This window comes from Mus musculus, chromosome 14 (genome assembly GCF_000001635.26).
Source record: "Mus musculus strain C57BL/6J chromosome 14, GRCm38.p6 C57BL/6J".
Classification (NCBI taxonomy): Eukaryota; Metazoa; Chordata; class Mammalia; order Rodentia; family Muridae; genus Mus; species Mus musculus.
This window is the reverse complement of record NC_000080.6, coordinates 27,114,130-27,133,020: the sequence shown is the minus strand read 5'-3', so window position 1 is coordinate 27,133,020 and position 18,891 is coordinate 27,114,130. Positions and strand designations below refer to the sequence as shown.

Sequence of the window (18,891 nt, the reverse complement as noted above, 5' to 3'; positions counted from 1 at the left end):
GTGGTGGTGCACACCTTTAATCCCAGCACTTGGGAGGCAGAGGCAGGTAGATTTCTGAGTTCAAAACCCTGTCTCAAAAAAAAAGAAAAGAGAAGAGAAGAGAAGAGAAGAGAAGAGAAGAGAAGAGAAGAGAAGAGAAGAGAAGAGAAGAGAAGAGAAGAGAAGAGAAGAGAGAAAGAAGAAAAAGAAAAAGGAAAAGGAAAAGGAAAAGGAAAAGGAAAAGGAAAAGGAAAAGGAAAAGGAAAAGGAAAAGGAAAAGGAAAAAATCCTGGAAGAGGCAGCTTCTTCTCATAAACCAATCTGGTCTTTTACACACAGAAAACAAGAATGCCTTAGAAGTGTGGTTTCTGGTTTGTGTCCTCAACGGTAAACTACACTGCACCTATTTGATACCTATATCTTCACAACTATGGCCACTTGCTCAAAGGACTGTGGTACTTCCACAATGCATTACCATCTTACACGAACCTCCCTATCTGTGACAGCCCAGGCAGAACACAATGAGCACTATCTGGTACCCACAATCCCGAGAACTACCCTGGGACACTGTACCCTGGTTGCTGATCCACTGCCAAGGCCGAGCGTGTCTTTCTCATTGTGAAGTATCATTACCTGCGTTTTCTAACTCTCTTCACAGAGTGAGGGAAACTGTTCACATCTTCTCCACAAGCCTGAGCCTAGAACTACATCACATTTTGGAGCCTCTCCTTCCACGTGTTTGCACGGTGGCAAGTCCAGGCTCCTGAGCTGGTGACGGTGAGGTGTGGTTCTGTCACCTGTATGGCCTGAGGTAGGCTGCTCCATCCCCAGAAAACCATTTTATTTTCTGGGAGGAGAGACTGCTGAGGTTTCCATACGCTGTCAGAAAGGTTTGCCACATACTGGAAGAGCCTCAGGCTGGATTGCAAAGAGGCTAGAGCAGTGGTTCTCAACCTTCCCAGTGCTGCAACCCTTGTGACACACTTCCTCGTGCCATGGTGACCCCCAACCATAAAACTGTTTTCATTTCTACTTCCTAACCGTAATCTTGCTACTCTTATGAATCGTAATGTAAATATCTGTTTTCTGATGGTCTTAGGTGACCCCTAAAACGGGTCACGACCCACAGGTTGAGAACCACTGCTCTAGTGATTGGAGTGCAGCTCTTTCTATAGTCAAACCTGACTCTAGATACATGCTCCATTCTGGGGGTACAGCCTGGTGCCCAGAAAGTGGTGTGAATTTCCCCACTCCACAGAGGAAATCCCGGGGTGGGGGAGGGGTGCCTGGAGGAACAGCAGTGGCCTCTGAGTCACAAGCTGCCCCTCCCTGCTGGATCCCTTTGTTCCACAGGAGGTAAGCTGTGACTCACATGGACTCCAGTCCTGGGCTGCACCCATCTGACCCAGTCCAGCTGCCCTGCCCAGCATCACTAAGAAAACATGGGAACATCATCCTCTTTCCCCAGCACTGGCCCCTGAGGGGATGCTGACCTGCACCTCAAGATCCCATTGTGGCAGTAGATTCCCAATGCTCCACAGGGGAGCCTTGGAGTCCTGTGAGTTTATATCACCCTTATGTTCACTGTCACCCATCACCACCATCACCACTACCACCATCAGCACTATCACCAGCATCTCCACCATCACCAGCATCTTCACCATCATCACCTGTATTTCCACCATCCCCACCACCACTAACACCACCCACACCACCACCATCATCACCACTACCACCATCACCAGCATCTCCACCATCACCTGCATCCCCACCATCCCCACCATTACCAGCACTACCATCTCTACCACTAATAGCATCATCATTGCCACCAATTCTTTTCCGCGCATGCTTTTTCACTACATGCTCCAAAAGTATTGACCTGTCATCTATAAAGGGAAAAAAACAAAACAACTCCAGGAACATCTCTGTAGTATTCACACTGACTCTTCTTAGTCTTGATTTTTATGGTGGTAAAACTTATCTTAGTTACTTATCTATTACTGTAATAAAACTCCACGACCAAAGCAACTTATGAAATAAAGTGCTTACATGGGCTTAAGTTGCAGGGAGTTAGCCTCCATGATGGCAGGGTGTAGGAGTGGCAGCAGGAACAACTGAAAGCTCACATCCTGAAACACAATCATGAGACAGAGAGACCACACAGGGAGTCTTTGGAAACCTCAAAGCCCAACCCCAGGGGCACACCTCCTCTAACAAGGCCACACTACTTCCCAAAGAGTTCCACAAACTGGGGACCAGGTGTCAAACCTATGAGCCTATGGCAGCCATTCTGATTCAAACCACCATGTACTAGAGTCAGTCAAGCACACAATTTGCAACATCAAGCAAAGTCACAGTGCTTTGCAGCCATGATCTCCGTCATTTCCAGATATCTATTTATCCCAGATAGAAGCTCTGTGCCTACTAGGCAAGAACTCCTTGTTCTTTCTCCCCTCAGCTCCCACAGTTCCTAGGACCTCCACTGTTCTGTTTCTGAGCTGGTCTAATTCTTGGTATCTTATAAGTAGCATCACAGATTGTCCCTTCTGCCTGACTTGTTGCACTTAGCGCCATGTCCTCGGGACGTAGACATTTGTAGGACGTGTCTGAATCTCTTGATTAATTTAAGACATCAATATTTCATTGTAGGTCTATACCAAGCTTTGTTCATTTATCCAAGAACCCATTCTTGGACTGTTGCTATATCTTGGCTGTTGTGATGGTTTGGATGTGAACGTGAATGTGCACACACCTCTTTGAACCACTGCTTTCAACCCTTCTGGATGACAGCCCACAAATGGGCTTGCTGGACCCTGGACGAAGTCCATGCTCAGCCTCTGCCATGCTTTCAGGATTCTGGCACCAGAAGAAAAGTAACACCTAGTGCTCAGTGAGTTCTTTTCCTTTCTGTGTCTTACTTCAACAAGGACATTGATCGACTCATTAATTTCTCTCCATTCCTCTCTTGGTTTCCTCTTCCCTTTCTGACTCTACTCCAACCACACAGATTCAGTTGGAGACCTCAGAACCTGTGCTCCATCTCTCGCTACCTCCAGGTCTCTTCCGTCACACGTAGGGAGAAGGTCATTATAGGTCCTGCTGTGTCTGCCTGAGGAGCTGTATTGAAGCTTTGGTGGTTTGAATGCTTGGCCCGTGGCAAGTGGCACTATTAGGAGGGATGGCTTGTTGGAAGAGGTGTGGCCTTGTTGGAGGAAGTGCTTCACTGTGTAGGCTGGCTTTGAGTGTTCAAACTCCACCCGGTGAAGAAAAAAAGAGCCTCCTGGCTGCCTTTGGATCAAGTCCTAGAACTCTCAGCCTCTGCACCATGTCTGCCTGCAAACTACCATGTTTTCTGCCACAATTAAATGTTTTCCTTTATAAGAGATGCCATAGTCTGGGGCTGGAGAAATGGCTCAGTGGTTAAGAGCGCTGGTCTTCCAGAGGTCCTGAGTTCAATTCCCAGCAACCACATGGTGGCTCATAACTATCTGTTATAGGATCTGATGCCCTCTTCTAGTGTGTCTGAAGACAGCTACAGTGTAATCACATACATAAAATAAAAAAATCTTTTAAAAGAATTGCCGTAGTCATGGTGTCTCTTCACAGTGATGGAACCCAAACTAAGACAAGGCTGATGTGGCTAGAATATGGGAAGAGCAAACTAAGATATTAATTGAAGAGGAGACACCCAGATCACATGGGGTTGGTGGCCATGTTAGGGCTTTGGCCATGTATGAGCTACTAGAACATTCTGAGTGGAGACCTCCCAATTCTTTAGAAAGATTCCTTAGGCTGTGAGTAGAGAACAAGCTGAAAAGAGATGACACAAGCTGGGAGACCAGCAGCAACTGGGTGAGAGGACTGGCCTGTACAAGATGGCTGAGCACGGGAGCACAGGCAGTGAGCAGCAGCCACAGTCTGAGTACAGACAAGGGTGAGGGCAGAGGCAAGTGGGATCTCTGCTGAGTGAGACCGGGAAAGAGCTGAGAGCCCATCAGGCCTGAGCCACCAGAGGATGGAGTTCTTCTTGGTCACTGAGGGTGGAGGAAGAGGGGAGGAAAGGATCCTGGAGGCCAGGGAAGAAAAGGTTTCAAGAAGAGAATGGGGCCAGCCACACCAAACAGTGCTGGTGGCCAGACCAGTTGGTACCAGAGAGCTAGCCACTGGGGCTAGCGATGATGCCAATCACTAGACACCCTGGAGGGGCCGTTGGGAAGGGGACATGGAGGCTCAAGCTAATAGAACTGATGTGTTCAAAGGGAACTGGGATGGCAGTTTTATTCACAGTAACCAAAAGATGGAGGCAATGAGTCCACGTTGACAGATGAATGACTAGCGGGTACATGGCACATACCTCCAATGGAATATTATACATCCGAGAAGGAAGGCAATTCTGATGACTCCCCAAAGCATGCTGTTAAGTGGGACAGGTCAGGAGTGCCCTTACATGAAACACTCAGAGAACTGCAAGTCACAGAGACGAAGGGGATGAGGAGGTGGAGATCACTGCGAAGTAAACAGTTCCCATCTCCCAGATAAAACCGTGAATATATTATCCCTCCTGAACTGGATGTTTAAGAAGAGTTAAGATAAAGAGGCTAGGGAATTGACTCCATGGATAAAGCACTTTCTACACACGCATGAAGACCTCAGTTTGGCTCCCCACTGCTCAGGTAAAAGCCAGGCATTGCGTGCAGTGTGCACCTATAATTCCAGTGCTAGAAAAGGTGGCAAAGAAACCCTGTCTCCAAAAAAAAAAGTTCTGGCCAGCTATTAAGCTTGAGAACCTCGGCAAGCCCCAGCCTGACAAGACGTCCTGGGGAGTGCAGTGTGGCACTTTTATCTCAGGAATAACCAACAGCTACCTAACTGGATCCAAGGCCAACTCAACAAGAGGGATTTCCCTGCTGAGATGGTAAAGCGAGCCAAGTACATTTGGCTGGTGAGGTCATAGATCCTAGAAGAGAATGTAGTCCTGCCATGTTCCTAAACCAGTAACTCCCAACCGCTTTCTAAACACCTATCCTTATACTCACAGGTAGGTGAAGCGCTCACCCCTCACCAAAGAAGCTTCCTTTTGCTGCGGAGACCATCACAGAAGTCCACAACTGCTTGAAATGCAGAGAGCATCTGACTGGGGCAGCCATCCCCTCTTCAGAGTCTACAGCACAACCCTTACATCATCTAAAGGTCAGGGACCGGAATGGGGTACGGGGCAGAAAGCTCCTAAGAACCAGAGCTCCAGGATGCCTGCTAAGAGACAGTGTAATCTGTACACGACAGAGAGCTGCACCCATGAATTCATACAAGGTGGTCACTAAAGAAGGCCCTGCCCAAGCACACCACAAAATGACATGTCAACAAAGATGGAGGAAACTCACAAGGCTTCACGCCTAGATGAAGAACTACAACTAATTCATGGCTGCTGAGGGAGCACAAGAAAGTCTTCTCCAGAAGTGAGACCCCTGATAGGTTATCCAGTCATAAGTGTTTAGCCGGGAAAGAGATGCACATATGAGCCACGCTAAATGACTTCGATGGGTTATACCTACATATACATGTGTGTATGCAGTAATGATAATTAGAGACGTTGTTATGAAGTAGAGAAGGGTTTGGGAAGGCATGGGAGGAGTTGAAGGGGGAGAGGGAAGGGTGAAAATGATGTAAAGATGGTACTCATGTGTGAAATCCTCAAAAAATAATAATAAAATACAATTTTAAAACATTAGGTGTGGAGCCGTTGAGGAACACACCTGACCTCTGGCTCCACAGAAGCACCCAAACAAACCTGCACAAGCAAGCAGGCAAAACAAACTTACATACAAATAAGATGGTAGATGCTATGTCATAGGCATTCATCATAATTGTTTTCAGAATAAAAGACACAGGAGAGATGGCTCAGTGGATAAGTGTGCTCCCTGCTCTTCCACAAGTTCTCAGGTCAATTCTCAGCGCCCACGTGGAGGCTCACAGCTGTCTGATGCTGTCTTCTGCTGTGCAGATGTACATGCAGACAAAGTACCATATATGTAAAATACATAAATAAATCAATCTTTAGGGGGGCAGCGATGGCACAGGCTCTTGATCCTGGCATTGGGGAGGCAGAGGTGGGTGGATCTCCGAGTTTTAGAAACTCTGTCTGGGGGAGGCGGGAGTGTGAGACAGAAAGTTAGAGAACTGAAAAGAACCTGGAAAAAAAAAAAAACTGGGAGGAGATGTAGGGAGGGAGAGAAGGATTTTTTTATTTTTCTTGAATGGTTCTAGAGATCTAACTCAGGGCCTTATCCACACTAGGCAAGACCTCTACCACTGAGCTATACCCAGAACTAGGATTTTTGCATCTCATGATGTGGTCCAAGCTAACCTCAAACTCAAGATCCTCCCATCTCTGCCTCCTGGTTGCTGGGATTACAGAGATGCCCTGTGGCACCTGGGACTTTACTCTTTATCCAGGCTAAATTACCAACTGGAAAGCCTCAGATATTCACAGCTTGTGTGCTCGATCTTCCTGCTTCAACTTCTTTGCTATTTGGACTATAGGGCTGTGCCACCGTGCATAGCTAAACCTTAAAAGGGGGGGCAAGGGGAGGGTTGGAGAGATGGCTCAGCGGTAAGAACACAGACTGCTCTTCCAGAGGTCCTGAGTTCAATTCCCAGCAACCACATGGTGGCTCACAACCATCTGTGATGGGATCTGATGCCTTCTTTTGGTGTGTCTGAAGACAGGGATGGTGTACTCACATACATACATACATACATACATACATACATACATAATTCTTTAAAATGTTTTCTTTTTAAAAAAAAAAGGTAAAATAACAGTTAAAAAAAAAAACAAAACAAAAACAAAAACACATGGGTCAATGAGATGACTCGGCATGTAAAGTGCTTTTCATGCAAGCCTAAGAATTTGAGTTCAGTTCCTACAACCCAAGAATGGATAGAAGTAGCTCCCCACAGTTGTCCTCTGACATCTACATACACGCCACAACATGCACTCATACATACAACATATTAAAAATACAGTCAATATATAAGCCAGGATTGTAGCTATTTTGTCAGTGTCAGGTTTCAGGCATCCCACCAAGATACAATACATATGTGGTATTTCTAGAGCTGGGAGCTGAGTGGTTTATATGAGCATCACCATGAGCGTGAATGAAGTATGATGCTTTGACATCAGAAGGGTGCTGTGCCATCCCTCAGCAATAGGGATGGCTTGGTCTCACTACAATCCCATGGCACTGTGGTCACACAAATGGTCTGACTTTGACCGAAATGCTGAGATGTCTTCATGAAGTATCCTTTCGCAGTGTGTGTCCACAACTGCATGAGGGGCCACAAAGCAGGCTGTGGTGTCCTCTGCTGTGATCCCTACACTTGGGATGTGGTGATAAGAGGAAGATCAGGAGTTCAGCTACACTGCAAGTTCAAGGCCAGTCTGGACTACATGAGACATCAGAAGGGGTTAGAACTGTTCCTGAGAAAGGGGGTGCATCTCAGACACACGCCTGTTTCTACCTACTGCCTCGTGTCCCTTCTGAAAAACTTCAAGCAGTATCCTACTCTCTGACATGATTGGTTTCGAGTAGCAGCTTGTTTAAACCAAGTGACCATGCTACTGTAAAACAAAGGCTTATTGTAAAGCAGATTTATTATTCTCCAGTGTATGAGATGACCTCATTCAACCAGTTAAAAGCCTTGACAGGCTATTCCTTTAATACCTGCACTCGGGAGGCAGAGGCAGGCAGATCTCTAAGTTTGAGGTCAGCCTTGTACACAATGAATTCCAGGATGGCCTGGGCTACATGGAGAAATACTGTCTTGTAAAACAAAAACAAAAAGGAATTAACAATATTGACAGAAACTGACTGACCAACCCAAACAAAAGGGGACCATGTAGGACTGTGACTTCAACTTTTCTCTGGGTCCCTAGCCTGTTGGCCACCCTGCAGATTTTGCACTCATAGGGTCTCCACAACTACATAAGCAATTCCTAAAAGTAAATTTCTCAATAAATAGCTGATAGATTATATACCCCACTAATACTTTTCTCTCTAGATACTAACAGACACTCGAAACAAGTGATTTCTATCGGAGCCATCTCTAAGAACCAGAACTTGCATGAAATTTCAAGTCATCAGATGAACAAGATAAAAAAAACCCACAAAATATGACAACCCAGAAAAACAGTATCTGTGTATGTTTTATTCAGATCTTCATAGAATGTGCATTTGTTTTTTGCGTACAATCTTAGATGGGTGACTGATAATAATTTCCTAGTAATGTGACTAGTTCTTCCGATAGATAGCAATTCATTAGGCAGAAGAAGGTATATGATATGGATTCAGTCCATGAACTTTTTTGTTGTTCCTGGTTCTGGGGCTCAGATCCCCACGGCCTGCTTTGGACATATTATGAAGCTGTAATAGGACTCTGACTTTCTGGTTTCAAATCAAAGAACAGAAGCAAGTATTGGGATACAGGCCTCCAATGGCAACAGGCTAAGTTATAACTTGTGCAAGTTCAAGGCCAGCCTGAGCTACATAGGAAAACATTGTCTCAAAAAGCTAAAAAAGGAAAACAGCGCTCCTGGCTCCTCCTCTCAGCAGCATTAGGACCCTGGATACCTGACCTGATCTCTCTGGATCTCAGTTTCTCCACCTGTGAAATGGGCATGAAGACTACAACTGCCTAGCATGGCACTTTTCAAAGATCACATTTTGACTCATTTGTGAAATAAGTTCAGTGGAACCATCAAGCACAATTGAAAGGTAACAACAATCTAGAGCGGTACAGAAAAGAATTATCATAGGAGACTTATAGGAGACTACAGAGCGAGACACCACCTCACTGTCCCTTTGCCTTAGGCGCACGTGTGTATGCACACATACACACGGAGATTTCAGTCTAGACTGATTTCTATGACAGGCCACAGTTAAAAAAAAAAAAGCAATCCATTCCACCACCTAATAAATGTTTAATAAAATATAGCGGCAGCAGCATTAGCATCTGATTCTAAAAGATAATGGGCTAACTTTCTTTACCTGCATTTATTGGTACCATGGGGTAAAGCTACAGAACAGGCATCTCTCCCCACTCATTTACCAGCTCTCTCAACTCAAAAGAACATGGGTGGTCATCTAACTATTGTCTGACTCATAATGCTGGCCCAGAACATACCAAACGCAAGGGATCTATTGAGAAAGTCGCTAGAGCACGCAAGGCTGCAAAGGGCTTTTATAAAAACTAAAGTCATGCTGGAGAGAAACTGTCCTCCCCACCCCTTGGGAGATGTGTCATAGCCAGAGGTTACCCAAGGTCATTTAGCTGAACCTTCCAGACTGGGCAAGCGTTAAGGCACCAAACCTCAACTCTGGAACGTGCTTCCTGGTTTGGGGGCCTGATGGTATCATTGTGTTTTTCCCCTAAGTTTCCGTGCGCCTGCACTCACCCTCACACTGAAGGGTGGAAACCAAAGCTCCGTGAACTGCCTGGTGTAACAGCTTAAGTGAGAAGCGTCTGCTAAGCCAGGAGAGCTGAGATTTTTAGAAGATTTCAAAAACAGCTTCTATTGCACCTAACTATCTCCCTTGGAAACAAATCAAAATCTCGGCCCCAGTTAGGACTTTTTTAATTGCCCCTTTGAAAGCAATGATAAATAACTCAAAGCACACAGCACACACAAGCAATGCTTTTGTTTAAAATGACAGCACCTCGCTGTAGCTGGATGAGTAAATTCAGTTTCATTTGTGGTTTCCAAAATTGTTACTTACATTTGGAATACAAAGTTTCCCCAAAAAAGGGGAAGGGGGTTTCTTCCCAGTGATGGGAATGTAGTCACTTATTTTTTTAATCCCTTAAGACTAAAATCTGATTTCTGCCAGAACACATCTGGAACACATAAATACACTAAACATTCAGTATGGGACATTATTCTTTTATGATTTCTTTATTTCATTCTTCAAATTATGATACAAACACTGCTTTCCTCTACCTCCACACAGATAAGGTCTGCCCAGCCCTCACTTCCAGCTGGTTTCTGCAGGGCTACAGGGCCCCCAGCTCTCACCCCTTCTCTGAGGGGAGGGGCGATACAAAGGTACCAGCCTCCTATAGTCCCCACCCCAGGCGTAAAGGAAGCCAGGGTTGCCTCACCAACTCAGTAGTGAAACATCTTGTCCAAGGTCTGCAGCCTTGGACTCTCACTAACCTCACTGGGTTACTATGTTAGACAAAGAGTAACAGTATACATTCCTGCCTTTGTATCAGCATGGCCCGAAAGGCCCACCTCTGGGTGTTTCCTCCTCAGAGTTAGTGACTGGAGAAGCTGAGTGAGAGACACCCCCAGGGAAAAGCAACTCCTGTTCCATATTAAATGTTGTTAACAGACAAACTCCTCAAGCTACCTACACTGTCCACAGAGCTCCTACTGAAATCTCAGCGGTGGGCTAGAGACACGTCTCAGCATTTCCAGAACGCTTGTTTCTTCCTTTTTCAGAGGACCCCAGGATGGTTCCAAGTACCTACATCAGGTACCTCACAATAGCCCATAACTAGTCCCAGGGGATCTAAGGCCTTCTTCTGATCTCTTTGGCCACCCACATACATGTGGCATAGGTACACAGAGACACTGACACATACCAATAAATAAATAAATAAATAAATAAATAAACAAACAAACAAACATAATTTATAAAAAATTATAGCCGCCTTTTTATAGACATCAACAAGCTCACCCTAAAACTCATGGGAGGCACAGAATAACTGCTTGAAAAAAAGACAAAGTTAGAGAAGTCATACTAAAGCTGCCTCAGCCCGGAGAACACGCACTGCGGCCCTGACAGGAAACGCACCGGTGAAGGGACAGCTCTGAGAGTGTAGAAATGCTCATTTTTATAGCCTACAGGTTTTTAGCAAGCTCATAAAGTCAATGCAACAGAGACTAATCTGTGGAATTTGTTTTTATTTGACACTGGGTTCTGGCTAGCCTGGAACTCACTATGTAAACCAGGCTGGCTTTGAACTCACAGAGATGCACCAGTCTCTGCATCCTGAGTGCTGAGGTTAAAGGTGTGTGCCACGGGGCTGGCAATTTTTGTTTTTAAAGACAAGTCTTGCTATGCAGCCCTGACTGACCACAAACTCTTGGGCTTTTGTGATCCTCCTAACTCAGTCTCCTGATACTCATATGCAAAGGAATGAAACTGGTGGGACCTGGTGCCTAAGCCTTCGGTCCTATTACAGCTTTGGTCTCAGCACTTGGGAAGCAGAGGCAGGCAGATCTCTGTGAGTTAAAGAGCAGCCTGGTTTATGTGGAGGGGTCCAGGGCAGCAAAGATTACATAGAGAGACCTTGTCTCCAAAAGAAGAAGAAGAAGAGGAAGAAGAAGAAGAAGAAGAAGAAGAAGAAGAAGAAGAAGAAGAAGAAGAAGAAGAAGAAGAAGAAGAAGAAGAAGAAGAAGAAGAAAAGGAAGCAGGTGAGGAGGAGGAGGAGGCGGCAGCAGAGGAGGAAAAGGGGGAGGAGGAGGAGGAGGAGCAGGAGGAGCAGGAGGAGCAGGAGGTGAAGGAGGAGCAGGAGGAGCAGGAGGAGGAGGAGGAGGAGCAGGAGGAGGAGGAGGAGGAGGAGGAGGCAGCAGAGGAGGAAGAGGGGGAGGAGGAGGAGGAGGAGGAGCTGCAGCAGCAGCTGAATTTCTACCTCACACCAAAAAATGTTAACTCAGTGGATCCAAGACTGGAATCTCAGATCTGAAATATAAAACTCTTCTACTAAAATGTAGGCATAAACATGTATGGCCTTAATAAGCCAAAGTTTCTTAGGTATGGTAATAAAAGCTGAAGCAAGATTTTAAAAATATATAAATGCCACCAAAATTAAGACATTATGCTTTGAAAAGGTACTATCAAGAAAGGGAAAGAATATTTTTTAAAAGAAATTGAAAAGTGCTTACCTGCTGAGGGGTTGAACCTAGAATACATAAGAACCCTTTCTACTCATAATAAAGAGCTACATAACCCAATTTTAAACTAAGCAAATGAGAGACAGCAGAATGGCTTATAAGTATGCTTGGTTTGGTGGTATGAATAGGAATGGCCTTCAGACTCCAGTGTCTGAACGCCTGACCCATAAGGAGTGGCACTATTAGGAGGTGTGGCCTTCTTGGAGGAAGTATGTCACCGAGGTCACAGGCCTTGAAGTTTCCTATGCCCAAGCTACGCCCAGTGTGGTGTCCAGTCTCCTTCTGCTGCCTGAGGATCAAGATTTAGAACTGTTAGCTCCTGCTCCGGCACCATGTCTGCCTGCACACTGCCATGTTCCTCGTCATGACAATCACGGACTAAACCTCGGAAACTGTAAGCCAGAATAGTTAAATGCTTTCCCTTTATAAGAATTGCTGTGATCATGGTGTCTCTTCATAGCAAGAAAACCCTTACATAGACACCTGGCATCCTGAGTTAGATTCCCAAAAGCCATATAAGTGTGGAAGGAGAGAGGAGGCTCCACAGAGCTGACGGCTGAGCATGCACCATGATACATGCACACAAATACAACATAAATAAATAAGGGAGCTGGAGAAATGGCTCAGAGGTTAAGAGCACTGACTGCTCTTTTAGAGGTCCTGAGTTTAATTCCCAACAACTACATGGTGGCTCTCAACCATCTGTAACAGGATCTGATGCCCTCTCCCGATGTGTCTGAAGTTAGCTACAGTGTACTTACATACGTAAAATAAATAAATAATTCTTTTAAATAAATCTTTAAATGGGCAAAAGGCATATCCCTCTAAAGATGCAACACAGGTGGCCAATGAGCACATGAAGAGATGCTCTCTCAATCTCCATCATCAGACATCAGGGAAACACAAGTCAAAAGAAGCCACATCAAGAACACCGGCCAGCCACCAGAATGGCAGTGATCACAAAGACGGACTTTAGGATGTGGAGAAACTGAAGCCCACGTCCCCTGGTGTGGGCTGTGAGATAGAGCCATCATGGCAGATACGCTTTTCAAATGGTGTTAACATGTGACCCGGTAACTTGGGCTAAGTATGAAGCTAAGCATGGAGCACAAGCCTAAAATGTGAGGGACCCTGAATGCAGTGCTCAGCATTACTACCTCCCCCCAAACACTGCCACATATATACTTAAGAGAAAGTAAACATATGCCCACACGCATTTATGTAAAGTTTTACCGACATGTGGATAGAGAAAGCACTCTTAGACATAGCTAAATGGAGAAAAATTAATTGCTGAATAATACATTTAAATGATTCAAGTATGACAGCTTTTACAGATGGCTTAGCTAGTAAAGGCATCTGCTACCAAGCCTGATGACCTGAATTCAATCCCCTAGTTGTCCTTTGCTCTCCACACACATACAATAAATGGCACAGGTATGTGAGTGTGTGCACACATGCACACACACACAATGCTACTCACAGGTACACACACACCTGCATATAAAAATAAGCACACATTATCTCTGGAAGCAATGGTGAGTAGAAAAAGAATTTCATTTTTTTTATTCTACAATGTTTATATATTTGTTACGGGGTGTTATGTAATCCAGGATGGCCTCAGATTCAAACTCAATCTATAGCCAAGGAACTCCTGATTCCCCCTACCTCCACCACCTAAGTGTTGAGATTTTGAGTGAGCAGCACCATGCCCCGCTCTATTCTACAGCTTTCAGTGGTACATAATAAGAAGATGGCCAGAATTTCTTAGGCTAGATAGTATTTGTTTTCTAGCCAAAAGGGAAAAGAGAGAGGAGACAGCGATGGAGCAGTGGCACCCTGGAGACTGAGTGAAGTGAAAGGATAGGCAAACATCTCTGAGGTTTCTGTCACCTCAGCAAGGGTGACTGTGGGTGGGAGGCAGTGGAAGACCATGAATAACTTGGAGGCAGCCAGGCTTCAAGGATGTGTGACCCTCTGAGGCTGTGAACCTTCTCTGTCCTTCTCCATTTCTGGCTATGTGCACCAGCCTGTCCTTCTGGGACATACTGGTTTCAACTTAGCCACACTTGTGAGGGTGCCTCTGAAAAGTTGGGAGACATTCGAGAAATGAAGGCACTGGCTCTTCCAGCCCTGTGTTCAATGGCTGCGCAGAGGTGCAGGCATCCCCCAAATCCTATGACTCTTTATTATGTATTACACCAGTGCCAGCTATTTAACCAGAAGCAGTGGACTGTGCCCTCAAGCGAGTCCTACGGGAGACCTTTAGAACCAGCTTCTCCCCTGACCCCGCTGCCTTCCAAATAAATCATCTGGGATGATCCTGTTGCCCTCCAGCTCTCTGCATGGCAGCAGAGCTGACAGCCTCTGAAAAAATGAAGTACCAGCTTTCCCAGCCAGCATCACAGCGCATGATGCCATTGGCTAGAATGAGGGGAGGACCCTCTTCCTACACTGTCTCATTCCCTTCCCCTTCTCAAGTCAACCAGACTCACCCTGTGTTCAAGAGATAACAGGCTGGCTGGCTGGCAATGTGGCTTGGATGGTAGAGTGCTTGCCTAACATGCACAAAGCCATGGGCTCAACCTCCAGCATCATATAAACCAGGTGAGGTCGTTCACACCGCTTATCCCAGTGCCTAGAAGGTGGAAGCAGGAGTATTAGAAGTATAAGGTTGTATTCGGCTACATAGGGAGTTTGAGGCCAGCCTGGGCTACTTGAGACCCTAGAGGAAGAGAAAGAAGAGCTATCCTTGAGCTCCATATGCATGGCCTTTGCCCATATATCCACAGGCTCACACACTTAGGCTTCTACTCATGTGTACCTTCTCAGAGACACATTCTCTCACCAAACCCGCTCTGCCTCCATGGAAATGATAGTAGGGAAGGGTCCTCCCCTCATTCTAGCCAATGGCATGACCCTTCCCTACTATCATTTCCATGTCACCTGCACGCTATGGTTGTCAGCTCTGCATCTGTTGTCTTTGCCACTGGGCTGCCAACTCCAATGGGAAGAACACTGCCCATGTTCTGGATAACAGGAACTCGGCACCAAGACAGGTCTAGCACTTTCTCCTAAAGGCATTCGTTCTGTGTGGTGCTGGGGACTAAACCTGGAGCTTCGTGCATGCTAGGTAAATGCTCTACTGAGCTGTACACCCAGTCTTCCATGGTATGGCTTGGAATGCAGTCATTAAACTGGGCTATGGGGTTCAAGACAACCTCTGGCAGGCCATGGTAGCTTATGATTGTGATCCTAGAATGTGGAGGATGAAGTGGGAGGATTACCATAAAGTCGAGACCAGCCTGGGCTTACAGTGAGGTCTGGGCTACTCTGTGCTGCGGAGTGAGACCCTATCTCAAATAAAGCAAACACAAGAACATTTGGCAGGGTTTACTGGTACATACTTATAACCCCAGCACTGTGGATGCTGAGCCAGGGGGATGGATAGTTCAAGGCCAGCCTGGCTATGTATCAAACTCTGTTTCAAACAAACAAAATACTATTTCCAAGTCGTGTGTGTGTGTGTGTGTGTGTGTGTGTGTGTGTGTGTGTGTGTGTGTGTGTGTCTGTGTCTGTGTCTGTCTGTCTATCTGTCTGTCTGTGCATATGTTCCCAGAAAACCTTAGTGAATCAGAACCACACACGGCTACTTCATTTCCCCTCTCTTTGATTATAGACACCAGGTAATCCAAATCAGAGATTATTTGCAGAAATCCTTAAGGTTTAAGAAGATTAAGGGCCCAAGGTTTTCAGTCAGTACAATAAAGACCACAATGAATAAAGTGACTCAGAATAATTCAGAAAAGATCAGAGAAAGAATAGAAATACAAAAATAAAAAACAAAAAAGACAAATAAATAACCTTCCCACCCCCACCCTCATCCCTACCCCCACCTCCACCCCAATTCAGTATCAGTGTCCTGAGCAACCCAGACCTTGACCTTGAGGGCTTCTAGATTATGGCAATGCCTTTGCTTTTTTTTTTCTTTTCTTTTTTCCCCCTGCCTCTTTTTGTCCCCTTTCCCACTGCCTATCTTGGATTCTGAAAACAGGCTGGCCTTGAACTTCTGATCCTCTTGCTCAACCTCCTGAGCTTTGCTTTCTCCGATGCTCACACAGGACTCAGTGGCACCCTGACTTCTGGCTGGGGACAGGGACTTCAGGGATAACAAGAAGTGCAGAACGCTGTCTTGGATGGGTATGGATGGAAGGCAGGCCAATCAGGAAGTGAAACAGACAGGAAGAACAAGAGCAGCAGAGGTCTGGAGGCCACATCTTATCCTCAGAGGGGCACAGAGTTCTGGTTCCTCATCCCCACAGTGGAGCCAGCTGTATTAGAAGGTTGTAAGTTCCCTGCCTTCAAAGGATTTCAGCACTACTACTCTCAATGTGGGGATCAGTGGTTCATGCTTGGAATGCCGGCATTTGGGAGGCTTGGACACCCCAAACTCAGATTTCTATTAGCTGTACCCTATACTACAGGCTCCACAAATGCTACGATCCCTAACCCAGGACCTGCTATCATCTTCTTGCCTAGATAGTCACTTGGCCTGGGTTTCTCATGTTCTAGTAGACATGAATCTTCTATGAAATGTGTGCTTTGAGCAAACAGAGAAAACAGCACACATGCACCATCTCCACTCCCCCTAAGTGTGGGTTTGTCCCGAGAGGGGTGAGGACCCTTTATTACCCACAGGTGATTCAGACTCCACTTCTGTGGCACACAGGCTTCTTGCAGTGTCATTTTCCAGAGGATTCCCAGGAGTTCAGCACTCCTGTTTTCGGAGTTCAAGAAAGAGACTGAACAGGTGCAGCCCAGAAAGACACCAACGATGCAGAGTACCTTCACTCTGCTCTAGATGAAAGGATGGCTTCGAGCCAGACCAGAGCAGACTCCCGGACCCGGAAAGAGACACTGATGTCAGCTGATTGTGGCCCCAATGCTAGGAGGGATTCCAGAGAAATCTCATCCATTCTGACTCCCAAAGGCACATACAAGTTTCCAGAGCATCCAAGACCTCATTCCCAGCAGTATTCTTGGCAAAGGTTATGTCTAACCCCACATTCTCGGATACACTCTGCACAAGCTGGTTAACTACAGGAGACATTCTTACAAAGCCAAGTTTCCTAATCTGAACAGAGCATCCTGGTGCTGGATAGGTAAGGTCAGATCCCAAGCAGAAGAGGAAGAAACATGGACTTGCATATCACCTTACTGGGAAGTTAAAGATGCCAGCCCACTATGACACTGATGTCGTTGGCCACAACAAGAACACAACACAGAGAGAATTCACCTGGAGCCAATCAGTATGGTGCTCATATAACCTTATGAAAACTTTAAAGCTTTGTGCTAGTATCACATCTCTCTTACAGATGAGGATACGGCAGGCAGCACAGATGTGCAATGTAACTATGCCACAGCCAAGATAACCACAGCAAAATCCTCTTCCTCTAAAGAACAAGGTATACACCTGTGTAGTGCAAGAAATGCTTCCAGTTTCCACCGGTGCATTCCGGACAACTTCTATTCACATCCTAGGTTCTGGAAGCAAGCCTGGTTCAAGCAATAAACGGAGCAAGCCAAGTCCTCCAGGAACAAGCCGCTCTGTTCCCGCACCCTTCCAACCAGGATAAGACGCTGCTGGCGCCAGGGCCGCCCTCCACCATGCAAAGCCCTAGGGAGCCGGGATTCAAACCCAGTTCCAATCATTTCCACCCTCAGAAAAAAAATGCTCTCTAGCTTCTGGCTACAAGGCATTCCCGATCACCTTAAGTCCTTGGGTGGGCGCCTCCCATCTCAGAACTGTCCACTGTGCAGTTTAAAAGACGCGGTCTCAGATGCGGTCTCGGGCGTAAGGATCCTGGCTGGTGGTGGTACCCGGGTTCCTGCCAAGTGGCCAGAGACACTGACTTGGAGAAGTCCTGCGACAGGGCGCGCCCCAGACAGGTGGCGCCTCCCTCCCGGAAGTGGCTCCGGGAACTTTCTCCCAGTAGCTATCGGGGACCGAAGTTGGGGGTCCCTGGCAGGAGCGGAGGCAGGCAGAAGCAGGCGGTGACACTATCTACCCAACGCGCCCCAAAGTGGCTATGGGGACCCAACTCCGGTGGGGGCGGCGGGTGAAAGGAGGGTCACGCGACGCGATGTCCCAGTTGCTCTTACCTCGGCGTCCCGCTGGTTCTGCCCTGCTGGGTTGAAGCACAGGGCCGCAGCGGTGACTGCGGGGACGGCTCCCCGGGGCGGGGCGGGGCCGGAGCCTTGGAGGCCGGGCGGGCCACGTGGGCGGGAGGCGGGCCCGGGGACCCCCCGCAGGACGGGCCTGGCTGCTAGCGGAGGACTGACCTAGACTCTTGGAGACTTGCAGGCAAGGCTCAGTCCCCGTGCGTCCCACGCCTGGTCCGAGGGTCCTGGTAAACTAAGAAGGGCCTGGGAGGAGGACATTTGGGACGAAATCTGACACCCAAAGAGGACCCAAATTGGAGAGTTCACTAGAGCACAGAAAGGGTGCACAGCCCACCTCCGGCTCTCTCCGGTGGCGGCTCTGGATCGCGACTATAGCATGACAGGAGGAGGGCAAAACTCATCCCGAAGTGGCAGAGCTTGCCCTGGAGAGCAAGAACCCAAGCCTGTGCATGAAGCCTCCACCCCCGCCACTAGGTTTAATCTTGGGCACGTCAGGCCTTGTCCAACTAACTCCTTTCCTGTCTGAAGGTGAAAATGAAGATAGCGTGGGCCCAGTAGGTTGTCAGTAATCGATGGTTTGTAGGTAAGTGCGGAGCACAATAAGGGTAGGGCTCTCAGTAGCCTGGGTCACCCACACAGAAATAAACATATGAATCGAAATAAAACTATTTGCTGAATGAATACAACCTCAGGACTTCATAAAATAAGGACTAATGAATGCTGTGGACAAAACGGTAGTTTCTGGACTGTTGTGAAAGTGTAAACCCTGGGGC

At 46.8% G+C, this 18,891-nt stretch overlaps 1 protein-coding gene across 3 annotated transcripts in view; it reads right to left on the bottom strand.

Moving 5' to 3' along the window:
* The window catches only part of Arhgef3 (Rho guanine nucleotide exchange factor (GEF) 3), a 289,456-nt gene extending 270,896 nt beyond the window's left edge, over positions 1-18,560 (bottom strand). The window contains exons 1-2 of one of the 3 annotated variants that reach the window (XM_006519575.3): positions 18,098-18,199; positions 17,706-17,823 (exon numbers count right to left, since the gene is read on the bottom strand). The gene's annotated coding sequence lies outside the window, so the exon portion shown is untranslated. Of the gene's footprint in view, positions 1-17,705 lie in introns of all 3 variants that reach the window. The other 2 variants (XM_006519579.4, XM_006519574.4) reach the window with 2 other exon arrangements.
* Between the last annotated feature and the right edge of the window lie 331 nt (positions 18,561-18,891).